Source organism: Ceratotherium simum, chromosome 13 (genome assembly GCF_057802395.1).
Source record: "Ceratotherium simum simum isolate JZ-2026a chromosome 13, ASM5780239v1, whole genome shotgun sequence".
NCBI lineage: Eukaryota > Metazoa > Chordata > Mammalia > Perissodactyla > Rhinocerotidae > Ceratotherium > Ceratotherium simum.
Window position 1 is genome coordinate 21614377 of NC_141912.1, and position 18193 is coordinate 21632569.

Sequence of the window (18193 nt, forward strand, 5' to 3'; positions counted from 1 at the left end):
TCACCTTGGGTAATTTCTTCTAGTCTTTCTTCCAGCTCACAGATCCGTTCTTCTGTATCCTCTACTCTGCTTTTGAGTCCCTCTAATGAGTTTTTCATTTCCAGTATTGTATTCTTCATTTCTGATTGGTTCTTTTTATTATCTTCCATTTCTTTGTTGACATTCTCACTGAGTCCATCTATTCTTCTCCCCAGATCAGTGAGCATCCTTAACACTCTTAGTTTGAACTCTCTGTCGGGTAGGTTGCTCATTTCTGTTTCACTAAGTTCCTTTTCTGGGGTTTTGTCCTGTTCCCTTACTTGGAATGTATTCTTTTGCCTCTTCATTTTGCCTCTTTCCCTGTGCTTGTGTCTCACGTATTAGGTAGGTCAGCTACGTCTCCTGCTCTTGGATAGGTGACCTTATGTAAGTGATGGCTTAGGAGGCTTCCAGTGTGCTTCCCTCAGTTCTCAATGTTCCAGGGTGACCCCTAAGTGGGCTACGTGTATCCTTCTGCTGTGGCCTGTTTGCTCTCCCTGTAGGCGCCCAGGAGGCTGAGTTATGCTCCTGGCCAGCTGTTGTAATGCTCAGCTGCTTGTAGTTGTTGTGGGCCCTTCAGTCTCTTTATCAGCTGTGGGGAGCCCCAGCACAGTTGGCTGCAAGTTCTAATACCACATTTGTGTTGCAGTATTTCTTTTAAGTGAGTAGGCCCCCACCGTGGCAGGTTGTTAGGCTCAGGGCCTTACAATTGCTGTAAGCCTCTAGCCTATTAGGTCTCTTGTCAGCTCTCTGAGGATTGCAGCTGGGTGGGGCTGGCCTCAGGCACAGGAGCACCCAATTGTTTCAGGTTTTGGAAGGTGGAGCAAACCTCCTATGTGGGTCTTTGAGAAGTACAAGTCTTCTGTGGCTGAGAAGCCCTGCCGCCCACAGGTCCACACACACAGTCAACACAGTCCTGCCCGTGTGAGCGCCCGACCTCCCAAGTGGACCCAGTCTCTCCACGGCGGGAGCCCCACACACTCTGCCACCGCCCCACACTCTCCACCCGCTCCTTGTGCACACCCTGCCCCGCTCAAGTCAGCTCAGTTGCCAGGCTGCAGAGAATCCAGTTACCAATCTATGCAGGCCCACACGTTGCCTGAGGGCTTGTTGTTGGGTGGGGCTAGTCTCTAGGGTGGGCTGCCTGCCCTGGCTGAGCTGGATTAAATCGGTGCTCTAGCGGGTGGGGCAGACCCTGGGCTAGCAGGTCTCAGGGAGAACTCCAATGGCGTCTGTGTCAGCACGCTCACACCAGGCCACAACAATGGCCGCCGCCAATGTCCCAGTCCCTGGAGAGGTCTCACCCCTCACCGAGATGCACTCAGGGCCTATTAGGTGAGTCTCTTGTCACCGAAGCACCGTGCACCTTTCTTTCTGGTGATTTTAGGATGCTTTCTGGAACGGGTGAGTTTGTGCGCGGGCCCTTTAAGAGCCAGTTTTAGTTTCTTTGTGAACCGGGTTTTCTGGGGGTGCTACCCAATGCTTTAGCAGCAGGCAAAGTCAGATATTATGCTGCTGGTCTCAATTGTGCTGGGGCCACAAAATGCCCACAGCGGGGGCGCTCCCCGGCTCAGGGCCCCGCGCCTCCAGGGAGGCTGCGTACCTGTGAGCTGCTCCCGGCGGCCGTGAAGCTGGCGGCTTGTGAAGGTGGCGTTTTTCCTCTCCAGAAGGGAGTCTCTGCCTCTTCTTTTTTTTTTTTTTTTTTTTTTTTTTTTAATTTTTTGTTTTTTGCAGTAACATTGGTTTATAACATTGTAAAAATTTCAGGTGTACATCATTGTACTTCTATTTCTGCATGGACTACATCCTCTTCTACCCCAGTTAGGATTGTCTGTTGTTGCAGGAGTTCCTCTTATCCAGTTTTCAGTTCTGTCTCAGGGGTAATTTTTCCACGAGTAGTTGTAAATTGGCTGTGTCCACGGGAGGAGGTGAGTTCAGAGTCTGCCTACGCCGCCATCTTGACTCCCAAGCAATAGTCCTCCCAAAGAAATCTCTGAACTAAATGTCAATTTATAAGATTTCCATTTGGTTATCTTTCAGATATTCTTTAAATCCCAACAACTAATCTTGGTGAAAATCAGTTAAATTACATTCAAAACATTATAAAATCCTAACATTTAAAGTTACCTTAGAGATCATCTAATCTATTTTTTTAAAAAATGATAATAAAATTCCTTTAAATTGATTAATATTTACGCACCCAGGAAAGATAGGTAGAATATTAATGATTTCATTCATTCCAAAGAGAAGGTATGGAAATAAACGAGAACACATTCAAGTTTTCAGAATTGAGTTCACGTTTACAGGACTGAGAAGCCTGGACCGTATTGTGATTTAGTGGTGCTATATTAATCTAGAAAACAATTAAATCTCAGTAGCTTACCATACCAAACAGATCTGGTTCACACAAGTCTGATGTATTTGGCAGGGACTTTTCACTGTTCCAGGCTTCAACCTAATATGCTCCCTCTAGCACGGATATGGCGGTGTAAGCAACCATGTAGGTGGCATGCCAACTCTCAATCACCTTGGACCAAAATTATATACGTCACTCTTGGTCCCCTGTATTTGGCTAAAACTAGTCATATGGGCCTGCCAGACCCTACGCTAGCCAGTCTGTATCAAGTCATCCTTCCTGGTCACCGTGCATTAAATGCATTATCTTCCTATGTACGTAATAGACTGACCTCTCTCTAAGGGGGCCAACAGATATACCATCCAGTCTCTTCATCCAGTTCAAAGCGCAGGCTGACTAATTGCGCCCAGTAAGGAGAAAGGGACCAGAAACAGGCATTCACTGGCAGTCTCGCCCACAGATGGTTTTGACCAAGAACGCTACACTGAGCGCCTTTCACAATCAAAACACTGTACTAGGTGGTAAATCAAAGTTTTTACACATCGAAATTCAATTATCTGTAGAGACTAAAAACAAAGAACAAACAACCAACCATGGCATTGCTTTTTTAGTCAGTTCTCATAGAAAATGTCAGTATTGTTGGTTCATAATCTTAGAAGGACTAGATATAATTACTCAAGATTTAACTTCCATTGTGTTAGGACCTTTGGCTTGCTTAACTGTTTTATTCTGTATTTTTTTCAGTAAAAACTAAGTGTACATTTTTATGAACTAAGAACAGAGTGAGGTCATTTCATTAGCCATGAAATGATTCCTGCATCTTCCACTCAGGTGCTGCTGTTCAAAGTAAGAGAATGAAAGAAGCACAATTAAAATTCATACCTTTTTTATGGCGACTTTAAACTAATAACATTGTACAAAGTTGCCTGAAGATAATTTGCTACACAGTTTTTGCTTTCCTTTGCTTGCATTCAGATCCTCATAATATCTGTACAAAATCACAGGCTGGAAACTGTAGCAAGAGATGGCCCTATAGCAGTGCATGTTTTAAGGTCTCTCTCCTCTGAGTTCTGAGACTGAATAAACATGGTTAGCAATAGAATATTTCTGAGCTTACATTTCAATAAAACCTAGGCTCAAACCAATTAGCCAAAATCAGTCATACAGTAGTAGGATTAGAGAAATGATTATAGGGCCTTTTGACACCTATTTAGGAAAACAGCAGCTTTTAGCTGAAATCCGTGACTTAGAACTTTTCTAAGAATAGTTATGTAACACCAAGTAGCTCAATCTGAATTTTCATTCTCATAGTTTCTCCCTTGAAGGCGTGAGCTATATTTTTAAAAGTAAATAGGACCCAGCCTTGAGTCTAGAAGCTGCTTGGTTAATTCAGGTGAGCATAGTGGCTTTTTATACAAAGCAGGAAAGTTTGTTTTCTGTCTCTGCCTTTGTTTACCTACATGTAAAAAGGAATTCTTGTGGCATATTTTTTGAATTTTTGCAGCATAAGTGGGAAAAAAATATATAAGGCCTAATTTCCAATAGCACAAAGTTCTAAGGACTTTGAAAATGAAAATAAATTCATTTAATAATTTATACTTTGTCTCATTCTACAAAAAAAAAAAAATCAAATAAAAATGGAAATGAGAGGTCTTACGACAGAAACATTCTGAACCAAGAAGAGGATAAAAGTAAAATATGATGTACCCAGGAAATACATTAGTGGACCAAGCACAGCCTCAAATTTGCATCTCCACTTTTCAGCAGCCAGCAAATAAAAGGAAACATATTCTGTTAGTGCATATAAGTAAATGTTAATTAATTCAAAATGAGAGAAGAACGAAAGAAAGGAAAAAAAAAAAAAGGAAGAAAGGAAAAAAAGGAAGAAAAAACCTCAGTTTTCTCGGTTCTAAATTATTTTCTGGAACTGACAACTGGAAGAAATTTCTCCCATGGATGTACATGCAGGCGGATTGGATTAAGTCCTTTAAAACTTCTTGGTAATAAATGTGATATAAGTTTCCTATAACTTTTTCTTTTAATGTTTCATGATTATGGTTATAATATAATGTCCTGTAATCCATTTATTCAACAGCCATTGGTTGCCTATATAATTAATGCTCATTGTTAGGGGAGAAATGGTGAATGAGATACACTGTTCCTACCCTCATGGTGCTCACAGCCTAGAGGAAATATGGAAATATAGGCAGTTAAGTCCTGTGATCAGAGGCCCTGAAGGGAGAAACTCATGGCCATTCTGAGAACTGAAAGTCTGCCCAGTGCACACTGGGCATGGAGAAAAGGAGATGAGAGTACAGATGTAAACAGGTAGATTATGAAAGGCCTTGTAAACTATGTTAAGGAATCTGGCCTTCATCATGAGGACAGTAGCCAAAGTGAAATTTAATGAAAGTGATTTACCAAAAAACAAAGAAAAACACCCACCACAACAGCACTGAAACTCGAACCATGCCATTTTGATGACCTTTAATAAAATGAAATGCTTATGAAGTGCCAGGGGGATGGGGGAATTTAATCCTTATTCCACGTGACCTGTTACCAGTCCTTAATAGACCAGTTGGTTCCTACTCCAGGAGAGACTGGATTGCAAGGGACACACCCAGCTCTCTTGCAGTCTTGAGCCTCTTACAACAGATCCACACTCTACCATCCTAGCTTAAGTCACACATCTGGAGTGGCTACTTACATTAGCAAAAACAGTAAAAATGCACCACGGGCCAAAGCATCAATTTGTCTTCGTGACTTGTGGTGATGTTAAATGCCTCATATTTTCTGCCTTCCAGTGAAGGAAGACAGTTCTCTGCTATCAAAATTAAAACAACAGCTTTACAAACTGTCAGCAAGTCTTTGTTATAGCTATGTCTTCAATGAACTGAGGATAGAGAGCTTTGCTTTGCTTAGAAGACATGAACTTAGAAACTTCTCTTCTCTGTGTGTCAGGAAAAAGCAAAAATGCATGTCTTCTTTTTTTTTTTTTTTTTGATTTATTTATTTTTTCCCCCAAAGCCCCAGTAGATAGTTGTGTGCTGCACATCCTTCTAGTTGCTGTATGTGGGACACGGCCTCAGCATGTCCGGAGAAGCGGTGCGTCGGTGCGCGCCCGGGATCCGAACCGGGACCGCCAGCAGCGGAGTGCGTGCACTTAACCGCTAAGCCATGGGGCCGGCCCAATGGATGTCTTCTATATGCAAGCCTCATCCTTTCTAATGATCACACAGGTCTCCTCCACGTAGCAACCCCACCCCTGCTCAGACACATCTACCCAAGAGAGATGGCTCTTTCACGGAGCTGGAATTTAATTTCTTTACCCAATGAGAAATTAGAATACTTAAATAATGACATTCAGTAACGTTTCTGCTATTTGCTAACGCGCAGAAATGGGGCAATTATGCCTCGTCTTGGTGGCTAATGAGGCCACTTCAAATTTCAGGCGTCATCTCGTAATACCCTTGCCTGTATTTAAGTGCATTGTTATGATTATTAACCATACAAAAATGGGGCGTATGTATGGGGGAAATAGTTTTAATTATTTAATTCGATGCTATAACAACACAGCCTTGCCGTTGCCCTTCCTACAAATGCACGTCTCGAAACAAACAAGCTGCACCTCCGTAGCTTGGTACCTCTCTGCATGGATTTTAATTCAAAGTCTGGGAAACCACAGAATTATCACTGCAAGTGAAGAGGGATTCAGTGTGCAACTGTTATCAAGGATATATTAAAATAAAAGTGAAAACGTACTGAGGGACCAGAGACAGGTTTGTGAAGTTATGGACAATGGAACTGCATCAGGGATTTCAATGCTAGAATCATTCAGAGATTATCTATTTTGGTAGTTTCTTTTTTTATAGACACTGCTACTCACAGATACGCCTTAATTTCTCTTTTGGCTGATATAGTTTGGAGGAGTCATCCTTAATAAGATGGTCATACGTGTTAAAGAGAACGTGTAATAGTGTAAAAGCAATTGACTTTGAAACCAGTAAGCATGGTTCAAACACTTCCACAATCCTCTCCATGACCTCATAAGTCACAAGGCTTTAGAGCATTTCTCCAAGACACTGAATTTCCAAATAGAGTCTGCCCCACAGATACGTGAGGTTAAGCTATTTGGCTCATGCGAAAGAATTGGAAATAACAAAGCTGTGCATGTTAATCTTAAAGGAGGCGAATTTAGAAGATGTAATTGTCCTCCATCATCTGCCAGGTCTCTCAAAAAGAAGCTGAGATTTGATTTATTGGTCTTCATTGCTCCAGAGGGCAAACTATTTCCAAGAGGTAAAAGATACTGAGAAGAAAATTTTCCCTCAATATAAGATTTTTTATTTTTCAATTTGAGTCTGTGATAAACATTTGTCAAAAATATTTTGTAGAGAATGTTTTTGCTCTGGGTGGGAAGTTGCTTAGAACACCTCTAGGGCCCCTTCCAATTCTACACAATCCCAAGTTGTATAGAATGGACAGGGGACAAAGAGAAGGGCTAGCTATCAAAGTCTATTAGTAAGTTGAAGTCTATTTCATTGAAATGGGTCTCTGAAGGATAGTAACCGACTTTCCCCCATCTGTACCTCCTCTCCCTCCTCCCACTAGGCACTCCACTAATGGTTTCCAGTGGCCGAAGTCCAAGATACAGTAATCCTGTTTGTTTGATGACTAAACATCCTTTTATGCCTGGAGGATCTACTCTAACAGTCAAACAAACTGAATTAGTGCCTAATGCCGAAAGCAGAGCACTCTCTAGACTTTAAAGAGTGGTCCAAATCACCAATATTCCCAGACTGATTGGTGTTTCCCTAGAGGAAAAATCACTTTGTTTCATTTTAGTTGATTATGACAAACTTTGGGGGATGTAATTGACCAAAAGTGCACTGAATTTAAAATACACGCTGAGGTTCTTGGGTAGCCCGAATCTACAACCAGTGTACATAGAGGTCATGAACTGACATATGTTTTTCACTTCCTAAAAGCAAATGTTTTGATTTGACTTGATTTGCATTTGGGGTAAGTAAAGTTGAAACAGAGATGAAAGTCTAAGCTGTTTGAAAAGAAGGAACTGAGTCTGATCTGAATTTGACCTAATATAGCTTAGCCCTTTAGGGAGAATAATTTAGTGTTATTTATTTGTCCTGCTCGTAGCCTATCTAGAGCTTATGGTTGCCAACATAACATTATTTCATGAAATGTCCCTTATACTATATGTAAATCTTTCACTTGTTCAGATTGCTGTCCCTCTAAGACCTAGATGAGATCATCTTCTCTCTGGGAATGTGACATTGCAGGGAAGGTTTGACCTTGAGGGATTCTATTGCTGCTAGCTATTTATTATGAGGAAGTAATACCAGACTCACTGGTTGTCTGTGGTACTAGTAGATGAAAACAAAATGTACACTAGAAGTAAAGAAGAGCAGATAAGAGGAAGCCAAAGACAGATCATTTCTACTTTATAATACAGTTTCAAGTAGACTTTCATGATACAATCGTGATATAGAGATTAATGATTTATGAAGTGGCAGCATTGAATGGTTTCTCTTTCCCTACTCTTAGGTGCTTTCCAAATTCCAGCACTCTAGCATCAACTGACTTTTTAAATAATGAAGACCATATAGACAGAAATAATATTATCATGGCTACTAGCATAGTAAGACCAATATTCAAGAGAAAACTTTTATTTCTGATTTTAGACTTTAATTATGGTTCTCCTTAATATGGAATCACCAATATTTAGAGAGTATCATAGATCATTTCTTGCTACAGACTCAGCACTTCACTGCTATTAAAAATGGTGGGATTCCAACTGAACCTGTTCTAAATTAATCTGAAATTCCTCTTGAAATGGAAAACAGTGCTTAATAATCAATTCCTTGTTCTCTTGCCAAGAATAGAGCATGACCAGGAGGTCCCATTTTCATCATATGTAGCCCCGAATGTCACATACTACCAGCATTACTCATATATTGTATTTGGAATATATATTTTTTCAATAAACTTCCCAACTACTCATTCTGGTGTGAACCATCTTTACCACTCCAGAAATTCACATAGAATCCAAAACGTAATCAGATCTGCTTTGTTTTATTTGTTTCCCTGTATGCTGATCTGAAAAATTTGTTTATTGAAAAAAGAGGGGAAAGGGGGTAAAAAGTTAAATCAGAACAATTTATCTACACATCACATTCACTCATAATATGTTGCTTCTTAATTTCCAACCCAACATTTGTCTTTAACTAAGTAGGAAGAATATATATATTATATTGCCAGATCAAGTTAACTTTTCTGCTTTTTCTTTATCCACATCCATTTTGAGATAAACGTTATTCTCCATTCATTCTAATATTAAATTAATTGGGAAAATCTTAAGACCTACTAAAAATTCTGCTTTGACTTGGGAGAGTGAGTGAGATAGGAAAATAATGGAAGGAATGGAGTGCAAAAGGGAAGGAGTGAAATTCTGAGCAATGCTCTGGTCTCTTCAAGCTGTGGTAAATATTTATTCTGAGTACATAAGATTGCTAAACAATTATGAATATCATTTGATTATCAACACTTACAGTAGAAGCCAAACTCTGAATTGCATCAATCTCTTTCTCTATTTATGTATCTTCTCTGTTATCTTAGCTTGAGCATATGTGGGCATATCTGGTTGAAAGGGATCATTCATTCATTCAGATTCAAGGGTTAATGGAACCATAGGATACTATTTTTTTTATTTTAAAAAGTAATATTTCTCATAGTACAGCCTTCTTGATTCTCCTTCTTAAGAAATAGTATTAAAATTTGAAGCTGTTAAGACATGTTAGTTAATTTTAACCATCAGTTGGAATTTAGATATTGAGTTACCAATAAGTGATTCCTTATGCTCTTATGCAGCCGGCAATGTAGTTTCAAGGTTGGTTGTTGCACAATCCTGTTATTACGTATTTGGACAGCTGAAATATCCAAAGATCTTTTAAATGATCTACTAAAATGGGGGAGAGTTTTTAAACTACAACCTGACATTTCAAAATATAATGCAGTAACATAATAATCCTAATCATTCAAATAATCACTAATAGTAAATATTTAATTATAAACAAAGAGTTAGAAATTCAAGAACACCTATGGCAAAGACATTATGCCCAAGTTATAATCCATTTATTTTCAGTGAAATAAGGATAAAATCATAGTTCTTTCTTACCTAAGATGGCTAATACAGTTGAAGTAAAAAGATATTTGGGGCTGTTCCTCGGATTAAAAAAAACCTCACTCTTTGAAATGTGGTCAGACTCTGATGCTTTGCTTTGAGAAGTTCCCTGACAAAATAAATCAATCAGGTCAATACATCAAAATGTTGCCTGGGCTCTGAAGAAATATGTCATAGTAAAAAAATTATAGACGGATTTGCTTCTCCTTAATCAGTTTGGTAGTCTGAAGACAGGTGGTGTTGCCAATAAGGAATTTCTTCAGCCACGTTCTCAAAAGAGATCCAGACTGTCGTTGTTGTTGTTTGGTTTTGTTAAAAGAAAGACCCCAACAAGGGCAGATATTTTCAGTGGATTCCTATTTATGTATTAAATTATTGGACCTCATTACCCTTCCTGTCTGCTGGCCATACACCCTCATTCCTATTTCTTGATCTTGTCTTGAGTAAAGAAGAAGAGAGGAGTAGAGACAGAAAGAAAAAGTCATCTGTGTGGATGGAGAGATGCTTTTGAGAAAGGCAGAAGGGAAGAGTGTGAATTTCACTTTCCAGGGCAGATTCTAAAAGATGGCATGCATTTCTAGCCAATAAGTGGATGATTGATAGTGAAAATCACAAGGCAATAGTGGTTTGTGAGGAAAACAGAAGAGATGGGAAAGGGAACTTTAGATATTATCATGGTCTATATGTTCCTTTTGATATTGTTCAAAAAATACAAGAATTTTATTTATTTTCAAATTACTTCTTTAACTGTGTTTGATATGTTTCTTGATATGTTTCTTTCCCGATATGTTTCTTGACATATTTCTTTCCTGATATGTTTCTTTAATGAGATACAGAGATTAAAATAATGTCATTTATTAACATTACAATTGTAAAAGAAGACCCTGATAATGTCTATCTTCTAGTAAATTCGTAGCTCATTTATTATGTGGCACAGCTTTTATTTTTAAATAGAATGCTGTGTATTGTATATGATTTAATCGGTTGATTTTCTTTCAGACATTTATGTTTTGTTTTTTAATACCTTGAAAAACACCTTGTACATTATGTTCAATAATTACACACTACTCCATATTTTAACTCTATTTTTATGAGAAAGCTAAAAGACAAGTATAGACCTCAGCAAGTCTTCTTTATTTCTACTAAAAACTATCAAAATAACTTAAATCAGCTCCATCCATTTACACAGAATAAGAGATAAAAGCCATTTCCTCTTTGTTTGCTTTGTTTTGTCTTCGTTCCTCAACAAAGGTTTTTTTTTAGCCAGGAATATTTTAAGAAAAAATAAAACAATAACATATCTTCTGTCATTTTACAAAGTATATATGTCCATCTAGTCAAATTAAATTAAATAAACAGGCTTATATTGAGTATCTAATACATGTACAACAATATTCTGGACGCTATTATGGTTATAGAAAGATGTACTCTTCGCAAATATTTATTTTTTGAAAAAATAAGCAATTTAAAAGGAGAGGCTATATAATTCTTTACATTGTACATAATATCTACAATTTGTGGCTTGTTACATGTGTCAAGACTATAGATTACTTAGGAGTATGAATACATATATATATATATATACAGATATATATTCATTTATATATATATCTTACATATACAGAATATATATTGGTACATATATATTCTGTATATATAATACATATATTATACATATACAAGACACTTATCTGTGTATATATATGATTTTAACATAATATTGAAAAATAACACTTTTTAAAAGCCTTTAAATGAAATATTTGTGAGTATCTGTGCTGGAAAACTGTTATGAGTTTACCAGGTGTTCATCTACATAAATTGGGATAAAACAAATGTCTTGATCTGACATGTTTATTTTATTCAAGCAAGTCTAATAATTGAGCTGTGAAAGCTTGGAACCATTTGGTCTACTCTATTTACTTTCTGTTCTTTAAAGTTTGACACTGTCCTTCATCTCTCATGAATGAGAGTTCTATTGAAATTATCTTTCTTTTAAAATATCCTGGCATCTTAGAAGCATGTTTCCCAAGAACGTTTTTGATTGCTGTATTTTTTTAATATCAACAACCGTATAAAGAATACTCTCCGTAATTGAAATGAAGCCATAATTGTCCTTGGCTTTCATGTTTCGGTAAAGCCATAGAATCAAATACTTTGGAGATTTTCTTAGAACTTAGCTGGTGTTTGTCTCCATTTTAAGTAGCTGAAGTTAAGAGAATCAAGCACAAAGAAAATCAAGAGCAATCACGGAAGTGAACTGAAAAACAATAAAGAATGAGTTTAAAGGGCACCTGGAATTGTTGAGAAAAGTGAAAATATCGATCATCTATTTTTTTTTATTAAAGTATAATTGACATACAATATATACTATTAGTTTCAGGTGTACACCATAGTGATTTGACATTTACATACATTATGAAATTATCACTACAATAAGTCTAGTTACCATCTGCCACCATGCAAAGTTATTACAATATTATTGACCATATTCCCTATGCTGTATGTTACATCCCCATGACTTATTTATTTTGTTACTGGAGGTTTCTATCTCTTAATCTCCTTCGCCTATTTTTCCTGCCTCCCCAACCCCTCCACCCCTTCTGGTAACCACATGTTTGTTTCCTGTATCTATGAGTCTGTTTCTGTTTTGTTTTGTTTTGTTTGTTCATTTCTTTTGATTTTTTAGATTCCACATACAAATGAAATCATACAGTATTTGTCTTTTTCTGTCTGACTTATTTTACTTAGCATAAAATCCTCTAGATCCATCCATGGTATTGCAAATGGCAAGATTTCATTCTTTTTTATGGCTGTCATATTTCAATCATTCATATTTTTGTATAATGCTAAATATAGACAAGTCTTTCACAAACTGGAGTGACAACTAATAAAATTATTGAGTGTTAATTAAGTGCTCACTGGATTGACTTAAATTTGTGGATATTTAACATTATATGAGCATGTAATATACTTTCTGCCTGAATAGACTGGAGTTTAGCAATTATTCATCGTATTGTCACACTTCCCCTAATTTGACTGCATTGAATATCAAGTGTTTTAGTGTTATTGCTCTAAGAGGGCCTCGGTTAAAATCTGAAATTATAAATTTATTTAGGAGACTTTAAAAGTGGCATTTAAACTACTGAAGTACGTGTCCAAACATTTTAGCTCTTTGTCCCTCTTATAACTCCTCCCTGTCACCTGGATTAACCTGTAAATTTATAATACCCACAGATATAAGGTTCTGACATGAAGTTACCCTAGTTTTTTTCTAGTACTACATGAGCATATCCACTGGCATAAATGAATTATTTTAAAAATCAATTTAATCTTAAGCTCTGTTGTTTGATGCTAACTAATAATTTTGAACAAATTTTATACTTTTTAATCCATTATTTTTGTTTCAGGTAAATAATTTTAAGAAGGATGAAAATGTATTTATGTACCATGGGGATTAAATTATGAATTAAATAATGATAAGAGAATACCTGGAATTGATGAGATATTGAATGAATTGGTCAAAAGAAATCACTTTTGTCAATAATGCTCCTTGAGGAGCAAACCTCAAGGCTCTATGTTCATAATGTCCATGCAAACAGTTCTAGGTGTTGAGAGGTGAATGTGGGGGAGTGGGATGGTAGGGAAATAGAGGGAGGATTAAACTACCTGATATAATGCAAGGGGAAAAGTTTAAAACTCAAATTTTCGTTTATTCACCAGTGTTTTGATACCAGTGGTTACAAGTATGCATTCCTATTTTCCACGTATTTACCTTTTATCAGGGCAGGTGCAAAAGGTGAATGTGAATTTCATCTCAGTGTTTGGTTTTCTGGCAAAATGTCTCTATGATCTCTGCCAGACCACATAGAGTGCTCTCCAGGGAGCACTGGGCCTGTTATGGACTGAATTTTTCCCTCTGCTCAAATTCATATATCGAAGTCCTAACCCCCAGTACCTCAGAATGTGACTGTATTTGGAGATAGAATATTTATAGCAGTAATTAAGTTAAAATGAGGTCGCAGGAGTGGGCCCTAATCCAATATGACTAGTGTCCTTATAAAAAGAGGAGATTAGGGCACAAATACAGATGGAAGATCATATGAAGACATAGGAGGAGAAAATGGGCATCTACAAGAAAAGGACAGAGGCCGCAGAAGAAACCAACCCTGGCTACACTTTGATCTTGGATTTCTAGCTTCCAGAATTGTGAGAAAACAAATTTCTGTTGTTTAAGCCACTCAGTCTGGTACCTTTGTTATGGCAACCCTAGCAAATTAATACCGTACTGATACCAAATCTAAACCAAGGCAGGTAGACTTGTGCAGGACTTGTGCAGGATAAGAAGAATAGAATCTTAATAAAATCATTACTATGACCTAAGTTCTGAGAGTTAAGACATGAATATTTTTCTTCATAGTTGACGCTATCTCTGCTTCACGATGTTGTGCTAAAATGGTAAACCTAACCAAGGAGCTCTAATTATTGCTCCTAAAGTATTCATCTACTTGAATATTAAGCTTTTGGTATTTTCCACAGAGTTAGAAATGATCCTGATATTGACTACTTTGTATCACTACAGCTTCAAAGCTTGGAAGGATGTTTCATGTAATGATTTTTTTGCTGGCTCTACTATGATGCAAAAGAAATAGGAATACCTTCCATGAAATCAAAGGAAGACATTGATTTATGCTCTGGGAAGAATGAATTGAAAATTGAATAAAGACAAGAGAAAATAAAATTTCCTAGACCAAGAACAAATGGAAATTGATTTAATTTACTGAAAAGAAATCACCTCTTTGAGTAGTCAAGCAGAGCATTAGGATTTTGCTGACTACCAGGAAAGGAGAATTAGAATTAGAAGAATCTATGAGTATATGGACTCCAAATTACTATAGTACCTTTCTGGTAAATATCCCCATTTTACACAAAACATTATGTAACATTTCAGGGAATCGTGACTTTTTCCACCAGTAAAATATAATGATATTAAAATGTTTTCCTTGCCTTGCCTTTTAAAGACAGATTAAATTATATTCTATCTTGCAGGCATACAACACATGCATTTTTGATAGCGGTGCTTGAAACATATGGGCATTTCAGCTGTCTATGGTTTTCCTAATAATTTTTGATTCCCCTAAAATATGAAACTACATTCCCAGAGCCATGAATTGAAATCTTTGGACAGTGAGAAATGGACACGGTCACAGACAGGGGACAGACTTCTTGCTGGTATAGGACTGACCCCAAGCAACACTTTTAGATTGACAATGCGAAAGGGTCAGAGCAACCTGGCAGCCTGCCAACTGTAAGAAAGTGACAACAAGAGAAGCCAAAGAAGAAATTTATATTTAAATACCCTCTGTTTTGAAGAATTACTTAGTAGAATTGAAATGAAAGTGTAGTACATAAAAATCCAGAATGACTTGAACTTCTTTCATAACCTCATCTTGGAGGAAAATTGCAAAAACAAAGTACACAGGGCTCAGCAGAGCAAAAAATGTATTGAAGTGTTGGCATCATGTGTGTGGTGTAATTTAAGATAGAACAGGGCAGACATTTGGAAATATACATGTCTCTCTATTTGAAGGCCACTTAACAAACTCTTTGTTTCGGGGTAATTCCCTCCGAGGAGACTGGCTAGTCTCATATCAATCATTTTAGGCAGGAAAGGAGGGAGGTAGGATTGAAGTGGGAGCTAGAAGGATGGCCTTTTCCCCTAGCAAGACCCACAGGACAGGTCCAGTAGTTGTAGTCACTCTCTATATTTTACCTTTGTTATTCCCCAGCCGCCTTAAAAGTGATCTTATAGATAGCTTAGTGGAAGCTGTGTTTTGAGGAGTTATGGGACTAGTTATGTCCATGCTTGGGGCAAAGAAATTTCTGGCAGAGCAAGTGGCAGAAATATGGAAGAGTTCATCTACAAGGGTTCCAATTAAAATGCTTTCACAGATTAGGAAACTAAAGTGGTAACTGACCACCATCATGGATTTTGAGAGTTCACAGTAATCACTTCTCAAGAGGACTCGGTAGAAGAATAGGCTTCCAAAATGTATGGGAGAGAAACTTGCATCATTAATCTTTGGGCATTACGGGAAGAACTTCCTAAAGACCTTGGAAAAGCCAAAGATTAGCTTAAACTATGATGTCTACACATGAAGATCGTTCTGTTGCCCAAGAACTTAGCAAGTGGAAAACAATTTACCTCAATTAAAATGTAAAAGCAAAGTACAATCAGTTTGAGCCAAGTGTCCTGGGCCAATGAGACATCATAATAACTGTAGTAAAGTTATTACCTTGAATAAATACGGCAACTGTTAATCAAAACAGGGATGGGCAACCTGATGTAAGCATGGAAAAAACTCTCAAAATGAATTGATGATAGTATTCATCTGAGGACTGTCTCAGATATATAAACCTAAATCAAGATTAATCTTATTCTGGTGTCATTGACAAGATTATTTCTAGTGTGAAATGAGTATATCTGGCCATCTTAGCTTGATATACTCAGGCTACATATTAAAAACTTAATTCACCCAGATCTCTTTGTTCCAAATATATGCTCACCAAGCCAAATTTTCCTGATGTTTGGCTTCTCATACATCTGCTTCATCAACAGCTTTAAATTTTCAACATGGGAAGATGGGTGCAGCGATGTAGTTGGAAGTATGGAATGGAAGAGGAGACTTAAGCCTGGGCTTACACAATGTGCACATCTTTAAGAAATTCATTGTATTTCTAATTGACGAAGTTTGTAGAAGGACTAATAGAAACTCTGTTAGGCTAAAGCTGTCCATCCTACCCTTACACATGGCATTTCTTGGCATTGAAATTATTTACGAGAGAGAATGGTTAGTCCCGTCCCCCGACACTTCATATCGCCGTTTATTTTTACTTTTTCTCCTTGGTGCTTATCGCTGTCTAGCATACTATACATTTTACTTAATAATCCTGGCATTATTGGTCTCTTGCATAGAAGGTTGGCCCCATCAAGACAGGGACTTTTGTCTGTCTGTTCACTATTTCTCTAATACCCAGACCAGTGTCATGGACATAGTAGATATTTGTAAATATTTGTTGAGTTAATCCTGTAATCATATACCTATTAGCAACAGGTGCCATATTTGATACAGGGAGCCTTGGACAAGGGATTCCAAATATTTCGGTTTCAAATAGTATCTCTCCTATTGTAAGATGTGCTATTGTTCAGAATAACCTTAACACCTTTGCTATCCAACTTTGAGCTGTTACAATCCATCTTTTGGCTACATATATTTAGTTTTATAACTCCAAATATCTTATTTATTTACTGATATGTCAATTTCTTCAGGCCAAAGTTCTTTCCTGCCTTCTCTGTTTTTTTTTTTTGTTTGTTTGTTTTCCTTACTTTAGATTGAAGGCATTATTGTTTCAGATTGTGTTTGGAAGGATATCACTTGTCAATCGAAATCTAATTTTTCCCAATAATTTTGAGGGGATGATGTTTCTGTTATGGTTTCTCGGGTATTTCTTATTCCTTTTGCCTTCTAATTACCTGATAGTTAAGTTTGCTTAATCTCAGGGGAGGTTCTCAAAATCTATATATATCGATATTGATCTGTAACGGCTACTTTAGTACTTAAAGAACAAGAAATCTATATGGAAATGTATAAAAACATAAACATAATTCTATGTCTTCTCTAGTTTACAAAAACTAGCTGTTTCCCAAAGAGTTCAGATATTGAATATAGCACCAACTTCTTCCTCAACTCCCAACAAGTGATTAAATCCATGCTGTAACATCCTTGAAAATTGAAAATTGCCTTGAACATTTCTTTTGTCAGGAAACACATTATCTCCTAAGTAGTCAATGTCATTGTAGAACAAGACTCAAGGATAAGAGGTTCTCAATATTGAAACGAGCGCTGTCTCCTGGTCCCCATTCCTCAAGCCACTCCAGTCTGACTCTTGTCCTCATCATTCCTCCAAATTGGCCACCTATGACTTTTATGACAGTAAATCCAATGGCTCTATGCCAGGATCATGTTAGCAAATTCTCTCAGCAGCATTTGACCCAGTTGGCATTCTTGACTTCTGGAAGGCTCTCTCTGTTTTAACTCTCACTATGCCACTTTCTCCTGGATATTTGTCTATGTCTCTGGGCATTGCTTCTTGGCCTCCTTTGCCAACATATCCACCTCAATTCCAAAACAAAAAAAATAATGCTTTATACCACACAAATAGGTACCTATGGGTTAAGGTTTTCTTTAGGTTTAGAGGTAATTTACTTAGAAATCATCTAGTATTGGGCCTGGGACATACAAGGCACTCGGTAAATTGAAATGATTCACTTTTTTACTTTGAAGGGCAACGTTAATGAGGATGAATATTCTTTTTGTGCATGTGAGTGCCTGTGTGTGAGGAAGATCAGCCCTGTGCTAACATCTGCCAATCCTCCTCTTTTTTTTTTTTTTTTTTTTTTGCTGAGGAAGACTGGCCCTGGGCTAACATCTGTGCCCCTCTTCCTCCACTTTATATGGGACGCCGCCACAGCATGGCTTGCCAAGCAGTGCGTCGGTGCATGCCCGGGATCCGAACCGGCAAACCCCAGCTGCCACAGCCGAGTGCGTGCACTTAACCGC

At 37.5% G+C, this 18193-nt stretch overlaps 1 long non-coding RNA gene across 2 annotated transcripts in view; it reads left to right on the top strand.

Moving 5' to 3' along the window:
- Positions 1-1286: 1286 nt before the first annotated feature.
- Positions 1287-18193, top strand: part of LOC147915389 (uncharacterized) — a 167487-nt gene continuing 150580 nt past the window's right edge. For both annotated transcript variants that reach the window (XR_015553995.1, XR_015553994.1), the window contains exon 1: positions 1287-1353. This is a non-coding gene — a long non-coding RNA (uncharacterized LOC147915389). The remainder of the gene's footprint in view (positions 1354-18193) is intronic.